General features: G+C 39.2%; 1 protein-coding gene across 3 annotated transcripts in view; it reads left to right on the forward strand.

The window, feature by feature from the left end:
* Window positions 1-3920: 3920 nt before the first annotated feature.
* The window catches only part of Slc6a15 (solute carrier family 6 member 15), a 51287-nt gene continuing 42702 nt past the window's right edge, over window positions 3921-12505 (forward strand). For 2 of the 3 annotated variants that reach the window (XM_031349721.1, XM_031349722.1), the window contains exon 1: window positions 3921-4572. The gene's annotated coding sequence lies outside the window, so the exon portion shown is untranslated. Of the gene's footprint in view, window positions 4573-4642; window positions 4740-12505 lie in introns of those variants that run through there. The other variant, XM_031349723.1, reaches the window with a different exon arrangement.

Below are 12505 nucleotides of genomic sequence, written 5' to 3' on the forward strand. Positions count from 1 at the left end.
CTCTCTGTATACTAGGTTGACCTTGAACTCAGAGATCCACCTGTCTCTTCCTCCAGAGTGCTGTGATCAAAGGCATGTGCCACCACTGCCTGGCTGTGATTTGAAATTTTAATGATTTTCCTACAGTGATAAATGAGATAGTAATCTCTCCTTGTAGAGAGAAAAAAAATTGGGAAACAATCGTAAACTGAGTATGAGAAGTATTGATAAACAATTATTTGCAAGGCACAACTCAATCAAATACTACAACCTCAGAGATATTTTTATGGGAATTTTGGTTTCTTATGTCTCAAACTGTGTTCTGGCTCCTTCTCTATAGCCTCCCTTCTATGTCTTATTTATATATATTGGGTAGTTTTGCCTTTGTTTATATGTGGCACCCTCATGCAACATGATTTATCATAAGTAATTTTATTTATAACTTACATGCCATTGTGATTTTTGAACAATTCTCTGAATACAACTGCTATAATGTATTAATTCTTTTGTTAAGAAATCTGGAACTTGGCTGGAGAGATGACTCAGAAGTTACAAGTACTGACTGCTCTTCCAGAGGTCCTGAGTTCAATTCCAGCAACCACATGGTAGCTCACAAACATCTGTAATGGGATCTGATGCCCTCTTCTGCTGTGTCTGAAGACAGCAACAATGTACTCACAAGTATAAAATAAGTAAATCTTTAAAAAAAGCCAGGCAGTGGTAGCACATGCTTTTAATCCCAGCACCTGGGAGGCAGAGGCAGGTGGATTTCTGAGTTCAAAGCCAGCCTGGTCTACAGAGTGAGTTCCAGGACAGCCAGGGCTATATAGAGAAACCCTGTCTTGAAAAAAAAAAAAAAGTTGGACTATCAAGGGATTTTCTAAGGTGCTTAATATTCTAGATGCCATGGGTTTTTTTGTTTGTTTGTTTGTTTGTTTATGTGCTTTCTAAGGAATCAATATTGTAATAAAGAAGAGAGGACCTGATGGTAGTTCACAAGGGTCTGTAGGAAAGTACACATAGGTATTTATGTAATAGTAAGTACACTGTTTTTTTTTTTCTTGGTTTTTTTGAGACAGGGTTTCTCTGTATAGCCCTGGCTGTCCTGGAACTCACTCTGTAGACCAGGCTGGCCTCGAACTCAGAAATCCACCTGGCTCTGCCTCCCAAGTGCTGGGATTAAAGGCGTGCGCCACCACCGCCCGGCTACACTGTTCTTTTAATACACCTTGAATACCTTCCAGCTTACTATTTGCATCCACTAAGCTTAAAGGAAAACAAAGAATAAGTAAATATCAGTTTTAGGTTTGGGAGACTCTTAAGCAAAAGATTTTGTTTTAGCATACCAATTTAATATGTATATGTATGTGAATATGTATATTCCTTTGAAGCCAACATACTTAATTTAATGAAAGAAAAAGTATTAGGATACAAAATACAACTCAAAAACTCCAATAGAATTTAATTCATAAACATCGACAATATGAGAAAAACACCATGGTAAATAATGAGCAGTAAAATTGAATTTACAAGCATCTTTAAAAATCATTCCAGGGTTGGTGTAGGATTATTACAGAAGAGACACATACATTTTTTTATGTGCTGTAAATACAATTATTATAGATTTGATACTTTCTATATCTTATATAGAGTGTGGTCAGAGGGGCCAACCTCCCTTTCCTTGGGTTGAGATATTTTTCCCATTGCTTCTGTTCTCCTTCTGTGTAATACTTCCTCAACATGAATACCATGTCATCATTTTATACAGAATGATAGAGAAAACACTCAGTAATTGCTAGCATAACAGATATTAGCAAATGGAGTTTTCAATCTTGGAAGCACCATGGTTAAAATGTCAATATGAATATGTTTTCCTTGTGACCGTAGCTCCCTGTGTTCAGGAAGGCAATCTTTCCACTCTCACTCAACTTTTTGTTTTTCAGGTGACTAACTTGTTAAAAAAAAGTTTTCCCTTAGAGAGCCATCCTGAGATGATGGCTGAGAGATGCCTGAGAGATCATCCAGTGGTTAAGAGCACTTCCTGCTCTTCCAGAGGTCCTGAGTTCAAATCCCAGCAACCACATGTTGGCTCACAACCATCTGTAATGGGATCTGAATGCCCTCTTCTGGTGTGTCTGAAGACAGCTAGAGTATACTCATATACATAAAATAAATAAATGATTCTTAAAACCAAAGCAAACAAAAACTTTTCCCTTTCCTCTTATTAAAGAAATCTGTAAATTAACTAAAATCTTACGAAATATTTCAAAGCATGTGCTGAGGACAGATTGTCAGAAGACAGTGGATGTAAGTTTAATTTTTAACTTACTATGTAACTTTTGAATTCTTTTTTTTTCCTGGATGTCATCTTCCTCAACTTCCTGAATTAAGAAAATTCAATATACTAATTAGTTGAAGAGATTAAGGAAAGTATGATACAACCCTTAGGTAACTTAGCCTAAGCTCAGTGTTTCAGTTACTTTCTCAAGTTTTCTTCATGGATATCAAGAAGAAGTCATTAATAGGGACATTACAATATATTTTGTAACATTTGGCTTGTTACCCATAGTTCGAGTAGAGTTCAATTATCAATGGGATAATCTAAGGGGTAGGAACTTTAAGTATGTATAGTCTCCAAGGAACATATTCTCAGAAACAAACATGTCACTTTCCCCGAACAGGTAAATTTAACCTTGTTTTTAAAGGACAGTGCTTTCCATTTTCTGAAATTCTTTTCATTTTCCAAATTCTGAAATTCTGAAGCATGAAGATTTCAGGTTCAATATATAAAGTAATGTATATATATGTCTAAGCAAGCGTTTGCCTGCCACTAGTTCGTGAGGGAAAAGCCCCATTATTACCTAAGATGTTCAGTGAAAGCTTCTTGTAGATGTTTTCATTTTACTTGTTAATGAAAAAGCATTAGCAGTGATAGAAAAGGGGCATCCTAGGGATTAACTTTGACATTTAATTTTTTTTTAAGGTGACTTTTGAAGACAGGCTGGTGGGAAAATCTCTCGGTTCTTTTAAAAGGATTAGTAGCAATGCTCTGACTTGAAATTTAGGTCTTGTGATTTCTTTTAAAGCCACTTCTCACTATGCGAGAACATCTCTAGCAGCTGCTTTACTACTAAAGTTAATCTTAATTGGATACAAACCATTAAAACCTAAGAATATTTTCCTTGGGAACTATACATACTAAAATTTACATCCCTTAGCCGATTCCACTGATTATTCAACTCTACTCTAAATACAGGTAATCAGCTTCATGTCACAAAGTATATAGTGATGTCCCTAATAATGGCTTGTTCTTGATGTCCATAATGAGCTTCCTCGGAAGGCCTACCAACGATCACTTTTACTGATATGTTAATTATCTAAAACTGATGAAATGTTCCTCGCTGAAGAATGAAACCCATCCTTCTGTAATATGCTCTAGGTTCATTTTGCACTTCCTTGAAAAATTTAAAGTTTCAACGACCATAAATTTAGTGCCTAGTCCTGCTCAGGGAAGAGTTCGGTGACTTTTACCGAGGCAAAGCTTTGTGTTTATCCTTGTATATTCTAAGAATTCTCCACGTGGCTTCGTTGAAAGCTTGCTTTGACTACTGGAAGAGGTAAGTCAGTCTTTGAACAAGAATCTGCTACAAAGGCACAGAGGTAAAGTGAGGATTAGCGCCTTAATACCACTTTACACAACCTGGCCAGAATCCTTGAGGCTGTCAGGACTCAGCTGAGAAGCAAAACCCGAATGCTTTTCTTTCACAAACTATGTAAATAGATAATATGGGCGAGAAAACACAGAATCCTTTACCTCTGGCTAGACTTCTTACAGAAGCCAGCAAAGTAGCGGAACAGGACCGTTGCAATTGTTAGCCTTGCTTTTTAAAGCTCAGTGGGTTAGAAGGCAGATGTTAGAATGGCGGAGGTGTTGGGGAGCTGGTGTCCAACTTGTTTTGTTGGCTCTACGTGGGGCTTCCCTAGATCCCGCCAGCATCCCACTGCCAGCCTAGATCGGTGCGCTGGGAGGACGCAGCGGGCAGCCGCAGTGGCCTCTGCGTCATGGGGTGGTGGGGCGGAGAGGCGGCTCCCAGCTTGCAGACCTGGCTCGATCCTTGGCGCCGGGTCCCCGCCCGCAGCCACCCCCTCTCCCTTGCAGCCTGTCGGGGGAAGCAGCACAAGCGGGCTGGGCACGTGGGAGCCTCCGTCACACCCTCACTCATACACACACACACACACACACACACACACACACATATATACAAACACGCACGCACACACACACACATGCACATACACACACTCTCATAACACGCACACACACACACACATACACACACACACACACACAAACATACACAGGCGCCCCAGGAACCACATACCAGCATCCCGTGCAATATCTCTGGCAGACACAGGCGCTCACGAGTTTCTCGGTGCCAGCTTGCAGGACAGCTACTCCCGAAACCAAGCCAAGGCTGTTTCTGTTCTGCAGACAGCTCCTCTGCGGCCTCCCGCACCATCACCTGGATCCGACCCTTTTAAGATCTAGGAACCTGAAAGCTGTAAGAGGTACTGGCTCAAGGAGCACCAGAGGTAATGTCTCACTCTGGTGCTGGAGCACCGCCGGGGGTAGGGTGGGGCTCTCTATTAGCCATCCCGGAGTCCGGCGCCAAGAAAGACAGCAGGATGCACGGATGGAGCTCCAGACTCAAGCTGGATCCTGGAATGGGAGGAGGAAAGGCGGTGGGAAACGTGGAAGGGTAACGCTGGTTTCTGAGAATATCCTCTGTCTCTGCGTCCTGCACCTGTGCAAACTGGGGTTCTGGTGGTGGGGGTCCAAGGCGGCACTTGTGGGGAGAAGCACGTGGTTCGAAACGTGCCGCCATCCTTCCTAACCTAGGTGGAAACTGCCTAGTGCATCCGTGGAAACCGGCTCTTTTCCAAATCAAGCTGGGGGTTGAAGGGCGGGGTTCAACAGGGCAAGTCCGAGAGGAAAGTTGGTGTCAGGGCAGAGATAAGCTCCCGGGGAAAAATTGGGATACATTATTCCTACGAGTAGGCGGTGAGGCTGGAGAACAGCCAGCCTCCTTCTTGAGGGCTTGTGGATCATTTGCAACAGCAGCACAGATGATCAAGGCAGTGTATTCACGTGACCCGGATTTGATTCTCTCCCGCTGGAGACATCCTGTGATGGGCTGTCCGAAAACCGACCTTTAGGCGTACTCTTGGCACGTGGCTGCGGGAGAAAGCGCAGCCAGGGCTTCTCTGCGTCTCCTGGAATCGGAATGGGTGGCAGAGAGGGAGGAGGAAAGGATGGTGGCACAGAGATCTTAAGGAATGACTGGAGAGGGACTAAGCTTCCTTATGCCTTCTACGTAGTTGTTGCAGTTGGCTGGTCTGTGTGAGATAGTACAGAAATAGAATATAGCACACTGAAGCGAAAGCGATGCACTTTTAACTTGCGCACCAATCTCTAGCAGAAGAATGAATCAGAATCTCAGAGGGGTACTTGGGGGCCAAGGGAGACCCACACACTTTCAAAGCCTCCACGGGTGGGCGTTCTTTTTCCGTGAGCTGAGAAGTATCATTGAATGTGCTCATTAGCATAACTGATCTAAGAAGCAGTCGCATTCTGGCTTCTGCTCTTTCCTTTTTCATTCTCTACCCCAGTGCAGAAAGGCTAGAGTAAGACTGGGCGGAGCCTGGAGTCCAGCGTGGTGACGTAGTAAGTGTTTGGGTGCTTATGCAAATGAGACTGCAGCCATTGCCTCTGGTCCACCCTCCAAGTCTCCTCAGACCTTAAAGTTATACCCTTTCCTAGGTCTGAGTTCTTTCATGCAGAGCTGAGGAAAGTGAGAGGAATGAAGGCTTTCCTTTGGGTGCCATTTGGGCTCCTTTTGGTCTTCTCAGTAAAAGGTATTTTATGACTGCCTGTGTTCAGTAGCTTTCTGAAAAAGCCAGGACCAGAGCAGTGCCAACAAGCTTCAACCACCGAGTGTCTCATTTTTAACTACAGACATAATTACATCTTTTCCAGCTGGTACTACCCTGGAGTTTTTTAGGCACTTTATAAATACTTGACGGAATGAAGTTTCTTGTTTGTTCATTTACAGTATGTGTATTTCTCTCCCAGTCATTCAGATGATTTTATATTACCCTACCAAGTTTAAAATTAAACCAACCAATTACTTTTCTCCAAGTCAAACTTGATGTCCATTCTTTTTGCGTTGCCAGAAAACATGAATTAACAGATTTTGAAAGGAAGTTAGTGCCTGTGTTTATTATTAAAGGGTATATTACTGACAATTACCTGGCTTAAGAATCACTGTATAATTCCAATATATACTAACTCAAGTTGAGATTTTTAATGGATTTTCAAAGTATTCATATATGTTTCTGGAAGACGAGTGTTTTGTCATCTAACTAACAATAAATATGGAGTTTTAAAACTAGATGATTTTAGCTCTTTGGAGATACCAAAATAAAGACAGGATGCCTTTCTATAAATTATTGAAACATCTAAAAATAAGTCAAAATAGATACTGCAACTTGAGCTTTATGGTTATAACCATACACTTACCCAGTCTTAACATTTTCATGTTAAAAAAAATGTCTCTCTGTCTTCAAAAATGTCTAAATAGTAGATACATTGATGTTTCTCTAAACACTGGAGTTATTATTACCCAGCCAGTTTAAAAACATCATTTCCTTATGATAGCAAAGCTAACAGAGGCTTCAGTGGTTATTAAAACCTCTTAGTTTTTCCTTTCTTTGTTTCGTTTATCACTCAACTTTTAGTGATTATGTTAATTTTTACCACTAGGCATTCAAGATTGTATATAATGATATATTAATATGCGGACTTGGCTTTAAGTGATTTCTGAGCAGATGGAACTGTTCAAAAAATCCTTTGGCATAGTGTGATGCATGAAAATTATGGGCATTTTAACAGCCAGCATTTTTTGATTTAGTCTTAATTTATTAATAATATTACTGCTTTGCTGGTATTTAGTAATTCCTGCTAAACATTTTATGCTGAAATGTGAGTTGTGATCAGTGGTTATCATTTTCTCTGAAAATTAGCAACCCCTACAATGGGGTTGCAGAATAGTTTTTAATAAACAGTATTACTTAATATAGGAAAGACTACTTTAGCCTTGATAGCCAGGTTATAAAATCTGCCCTCTGAGGATGACTGAATGTTATCTCAGTAGAATGTTCACCCTGGAAGCTTTCTCATGCATCAGACTGGAAACAATCACAAAGCTGACTCACAGAGCGTAAGAAGACACAATCATACTCGGATGTCTTGTAATTGTTGTGGAGACTGAGAAAGTTTTATAAAGAACTACTTGATAATATTTATCAGAATTATAAAATTAGTTTTGATCAATTGGTTTCCCTTCCAGGAATTTATTTTATAGGTTCATAAATGCAGGATATGTGAAATGATTTATTGGAATCTTCTAATGTAATTGATCAGTATAACATATGTCTATAGACACAAGGGCTATAGTATAGTTATTAAAAATAAGTCTACTATTTTAAGAATGAAAGGGTTGACTTTTAATCTCAAAAGCAAAGGAAATGCAGATCTAAAATTAAATAGTTGTGTCAAAAGAAACAGGTCAGAAAAGAATAATTGTAAAATGAAAGATGTAAGGAGAGGCTCCTGGGAGAATAGTATTCAGGCTTAAGTCCAAGCAATCAACTTAATGAAGTACAAAAGTCAAAGAATATTTAGTCTTATTACTGTTGTTTCCAAATTTGCAAAGAATTTATTCTTTCGATAATTTTTCATCATTTGTTTTATTATTGGAGATTACAATTCATCATTTCCCCCTTCCCTTCCCTTCTTCCAAACTCTCCCACACAGATCTCTTTATTCTCTTTCAAATTCATGGTCTTAATATTATTTTTTAATTGAGTGTTATTATATAGATACATACTTATCAGCCTGTACAATGTTATGTGTATGTATGTTTTCAGGGTTCATCATTTGGTATTGGATAGCCAATTTGTGAGATCTTCCCTGGGTGAGACTGTTTCTTCTGCTCCACACTCAGCCAGTCCCAATGACTACATCTACAAAACACTCCTATAACTCAGGCTCAAAGAACATTGAGGAAGAAGGGATAGAAGAAATTTAAGAGCGAGAGGATCAGGGGCTGTTTCTCTTGGTAATGTCAGAAGCTACACCCACAAAGTCACCAACATGAGGACTACCCAAACATGAGCTAAACAAGGACACAAAAGTAGACATGGTAGAGTAGTTGGGGGAGAGCCCACAAGACCTAAATATTTGTTTATAATAAAATTGTATAGGAAGAAATTTGAGATATAATTTATTACTTATCTCCCTCAGAGTTATATTTAAAGTAGATATAGATGAATCATTGAATTTAGCCAGGTATATAGTGTCATAAAAACAAACACAAAAACAAAAACATTCATGTGTGTAAGATTTTAATTATGAGACACTTACTGAATCATATGTAGTTGTTGAACAACAAAACTTTCTTAACACTGTTTACTTCGCTTAATAAATTATACTATAAAATCATTCTCAAAGTATTGACCTTGCTGTAATCTTATTATAGAACCCTCCCATCACACAGAAAATCCTAAACTTTCTTTTCATGACTAAAGCCACTTCATTCCATTTCAAGAGTGCTGTGTAATAGAACCATGCAGTAAACATTGCTTTTCTACACACACAGTTGTCTTCATTCTTACTCCGTTTTTTATGTGTACCAGTAGGTTGGTCCACGGCTTGGGTGCACCAGAGTTTAAGCATTCACTCACGGGATGATTTCTGGATTATTTCCAATCTGGAGCTGTTGTGAGCAAAGTTGCTAGGGAGATTCCTGCACAGATTTTTATGGAACATACATTTTTTAATTTATCTGGGGCAGGTGCTTAAGAATGTAATAGCTAAGTTATATAGTAATTGCATGCTCAATTTTAAAATGTCCTTAAGAGAAGGTGCTCAACTGTTTTCTGGAATACTGGCCATAGTTTACATTCTCACAAAGCATAAATAAATGATCCACTTTTGATTTTGAAAGAATTTGGCCTTCTGACTGGTATGTAGTGGCTTTGTTTCCGTAATTGAGGTGAACATTGAATCTTAGCTCATGTGTTTGCCCTCCACATAATATTCAGTGGAATGATCCAGTAGGTTCTTCGCCCACTTTGTACTTTGTGTTTTTAATGAGTGAGTTGAAGGACCTTTTATATACCCGAAGTACTAGACTTTTTCTCATTGTGTGGTCTTCAAATGTTTTCTCCAGTGGGGACCAAATTCAGTTCCTTAGTTTTGCTAGGTAAGTCCTTTGCCACTTAGTTAAAAGGTCAGTATCTTTTAATCTTCAGCTTGTTTATTATCTTTTCTTAATTAATTAATAAGTAGTATAATTACACCACTTGCCCCTCCCTGTCCTTAATCCCTCTTTCCCAACCTCTCCTATCTTCTGTCTTCATTTCCCAGATTGAGGGGGTCTTTTTAATTACTATTGCTTAATATGTATATACATACTTATATAAATACAATTCGCTGAGTTCATTTACTGTGAGCTGTGTGTATATCATTTTGGGACTCACCATATTGTATTAGATAACCAATGAGGTGGAATATCCTTGGGAGAGGCTGATTTTCCCTCTCTTGAAATCATTAGCTGCATGTAGTCCTTTGATTAAAGGTGAGACCCTCTTGCGCTTCGCCACCTCTACACTCAAGTGTCATTGATCTGGTGTGGTTTAGGCATCTGTATTGCTGATATATCAATGATCTAGTTTCCCCTGTCATTTCTAGGAGATGTAATCTAACAGCACATTTTCTCATATTCTGGCTCATAACCTTTCTGCCCTCTCTCCTCCAATATTCCCTGAGCTTTAGGTGCAGGGAGTGGTTGTAGATGTGTCGTTTGGGGTGAGTGCCACACAGTTTATTGATCTCGGTATGATTTTGTTGCTGTTGATGTTTTTATTGTTCATTTTTTTAATCATCTTAACAGGGCTTTTCTTAGTGAAAAATGCTTTATATTTTGAAGCATAGCTTACTATTATTATTTTATTGTTTTGATGTCTTGCTTTAGATGTCACATCTGAGATCTCTTCTCTTAGCTCTAGATCTCAAAGATTTTTCCACCCTGGTTATGTGTTTTATATTCAAGGGTATAAAAGATTTTGAGTTAGCTTTTATGTATTTTTTTTAGCTTGGTTCATTAGAGTTGTAGTTTTGACTAAGGATGTTGAGTTGTTTCCAGATTAATTTATTAAAATTGCTGTAATTTTCCCATTGGCATTACCTTCATATTTTATTAAAAATTCTCTGGGCATATTCTATCCATGCACATGTTTTCCAGGATAGAGTGTTCTGTTCTACTGACTTATAAATCTGTTTTTGTATTAGCCACCATTCAAACTTTTCATTTGTAATTATTTATATTTTTTGTGTGTTGTTTGTATTTTCAGTTCTACTTTATGTCTTAATAATTATTGCTTTACATTTCTTTCCACAGTCTTTCTGCTATGTTAATCCCTCTTTTTAACCTATCGTATTGCCTCCTGTGTATTCTTTATGCTTGGTTTGTTGGAGGGGTTTTTTTGTGTGTGTTTGTTTGTTTTTCAGAGGGCTTAGAATTTTTTTCTTTTTCTTCTACTTTTTTTTTCTTTTTTTGGTCTGGCGTTGTTTTGCTGGATATATTAGTCTAGGCTGGCTGCCATTGTCCTTTAGGATTTAGAAAGGACTACTCCAGGCACTCCAGGTGGCTTTCAAAGTTTCCATGGAAATGTCAGCTGTTCTGATATGCTTTCCTTTATATGTAGCTTGAACTTGGAACTTTATTTTTTGCAGTTTTCAATACATTTTTCTTTGTTAGGTATACCTAATGTTTTAACTGCAATATATCACAGTCATTTTCTTTTCTAGTCTTGTCTATTTGGTGACCCATGTGTTTCTTGTATCTATTTGGGTTGTTTGCAGCAATTTTCTTCTATCATCTTCTTGAAGAACTGGTCTATGCCATTGGCTTGAAATTCTTCTCCTTCAGCTATGCCACTAAACATTTTCCCCCCCATGGTTTCTGGTATCTTACATTTCTTGGATTCTTGATCATTTGTTTCCAGAAGACAATGTTTGTTGAAGGCATCCATTGCCTCTGACTTATACGTTTCTCAACCCTCTTCTATAATGATCCACAAGTCTTGAGAGGCAGCAGAGGATGTGTTCTCTCTCTCTCTCTCTCTCTCTCTCTCTCTCTCTCTCTCTCTCTCTCTCCTGAAAATAGAAGGTTCTCCCATGAGGGCTGTGAAATTTATTGATCTTTTAGTATAAATCATGAGTCATTAGGAGTCAGTCTAATATTAAGTCCTGTTAGCAGAGTCATACAGGGGCCAATGTGCTCCCTATCCATAGATCTTTGTCTTGATAATGGTACTGGATACAGGTTTCTTCTTGATAAGTGAAATGTAAATCCAACCAGAGAGTATGCAATGTAAATCTGATCAGAGAGTAGTCGTTTTCTGTCATGATACTCGTGCCCCTATTGTACCCCTAGATATTTCTTGGCAGGGTTGTTGCTACTGTAGCCAGTAGGGTTCACATTTGGGACTGACTAAGGGTTACTTTCTTCTTTGATAGTGTGAATAGTACTTATAGCACCATGGGAGCTGACTAGTAGGAATAAAGCTTAAGATGTATACCAAACTAATTTTGCCATGTTCTATGATTCTAGTATTTGGTCCTTTCTACAGAAGGATTTAATTGGCAAGTTCTGGATGGTAATCTAGAGCAACAATAATACTGTGTAGTGTTGGGGGGTGGTCTATGAAAACTCACTGGATAACAACTGCAAAGAAGTAACCAATTTCTGGAACCATACTTTTATATACATATATATATATATATATATATATATATATATATATATATTGTTTATTTTATTTATTTACATTTCAAATGTTGTTCCCCATCCCAGGCTCCCCTCTGTAAACCCCTCATCCCATCCCCTATCCCTTCTGCCTCGAAGAGGGTGCTCCCCACCCACCCATCCACCCACTCTTGTCTCGCCCCTCTAGCATCACCCTCCTCTGGGGCAAAAAGCCTCCAGAGGACTAAGTGCCTCTCTTCCCATTGATGCCAGTTAAGGCAACCCTTTGCTACATGTGTAGCTGGAGCCATGAACTCACCCTACTCTTTGGTTGATAGTTTAGTCCCTGGGAGCTCTGAGGGGATCCGGTTAGTTGACATTTGTTCTTCCTGTGGGGTTGCAATCCTCTTCCACTCCTTAAGCTCTTCCCCTAACTCTTACATTGGGGTCTCTGGGGCTCAGTCCGATGGTTGGCTGTGAATATCAGCATCTGTCTTACTCAGGTGCTGGCAGAGTCTCCCAGAGGACAAGCTCCTGTCTGCAAGCACTTCTTGGCATCAGCAATAGTGTTGGGGTTTACTGTCTGCCAATGAGATGTATTCCAACTCGGGGAGGTCTCTGGATGGCCTTTTCTTCAGTCTCTGTTCCTTTTT

The sequence above is a fragment of the Mastomys coucha genome, unplaced genomic scaffold (assembly GCF_008632895.1).
Source record: "Mastomys coucha isolate ucsf_1 unplaced genomic scaffold, UCSF_Mcou_1 pScaffold4, whole genome shotgun sequence".
Taxonomy (NCBI): domain Eukaryota; kingdom Metazoa; phylum Chordata; class Mammalia; order Rodentia; family Muridae; genus Mastomys; species Mastomys coucha.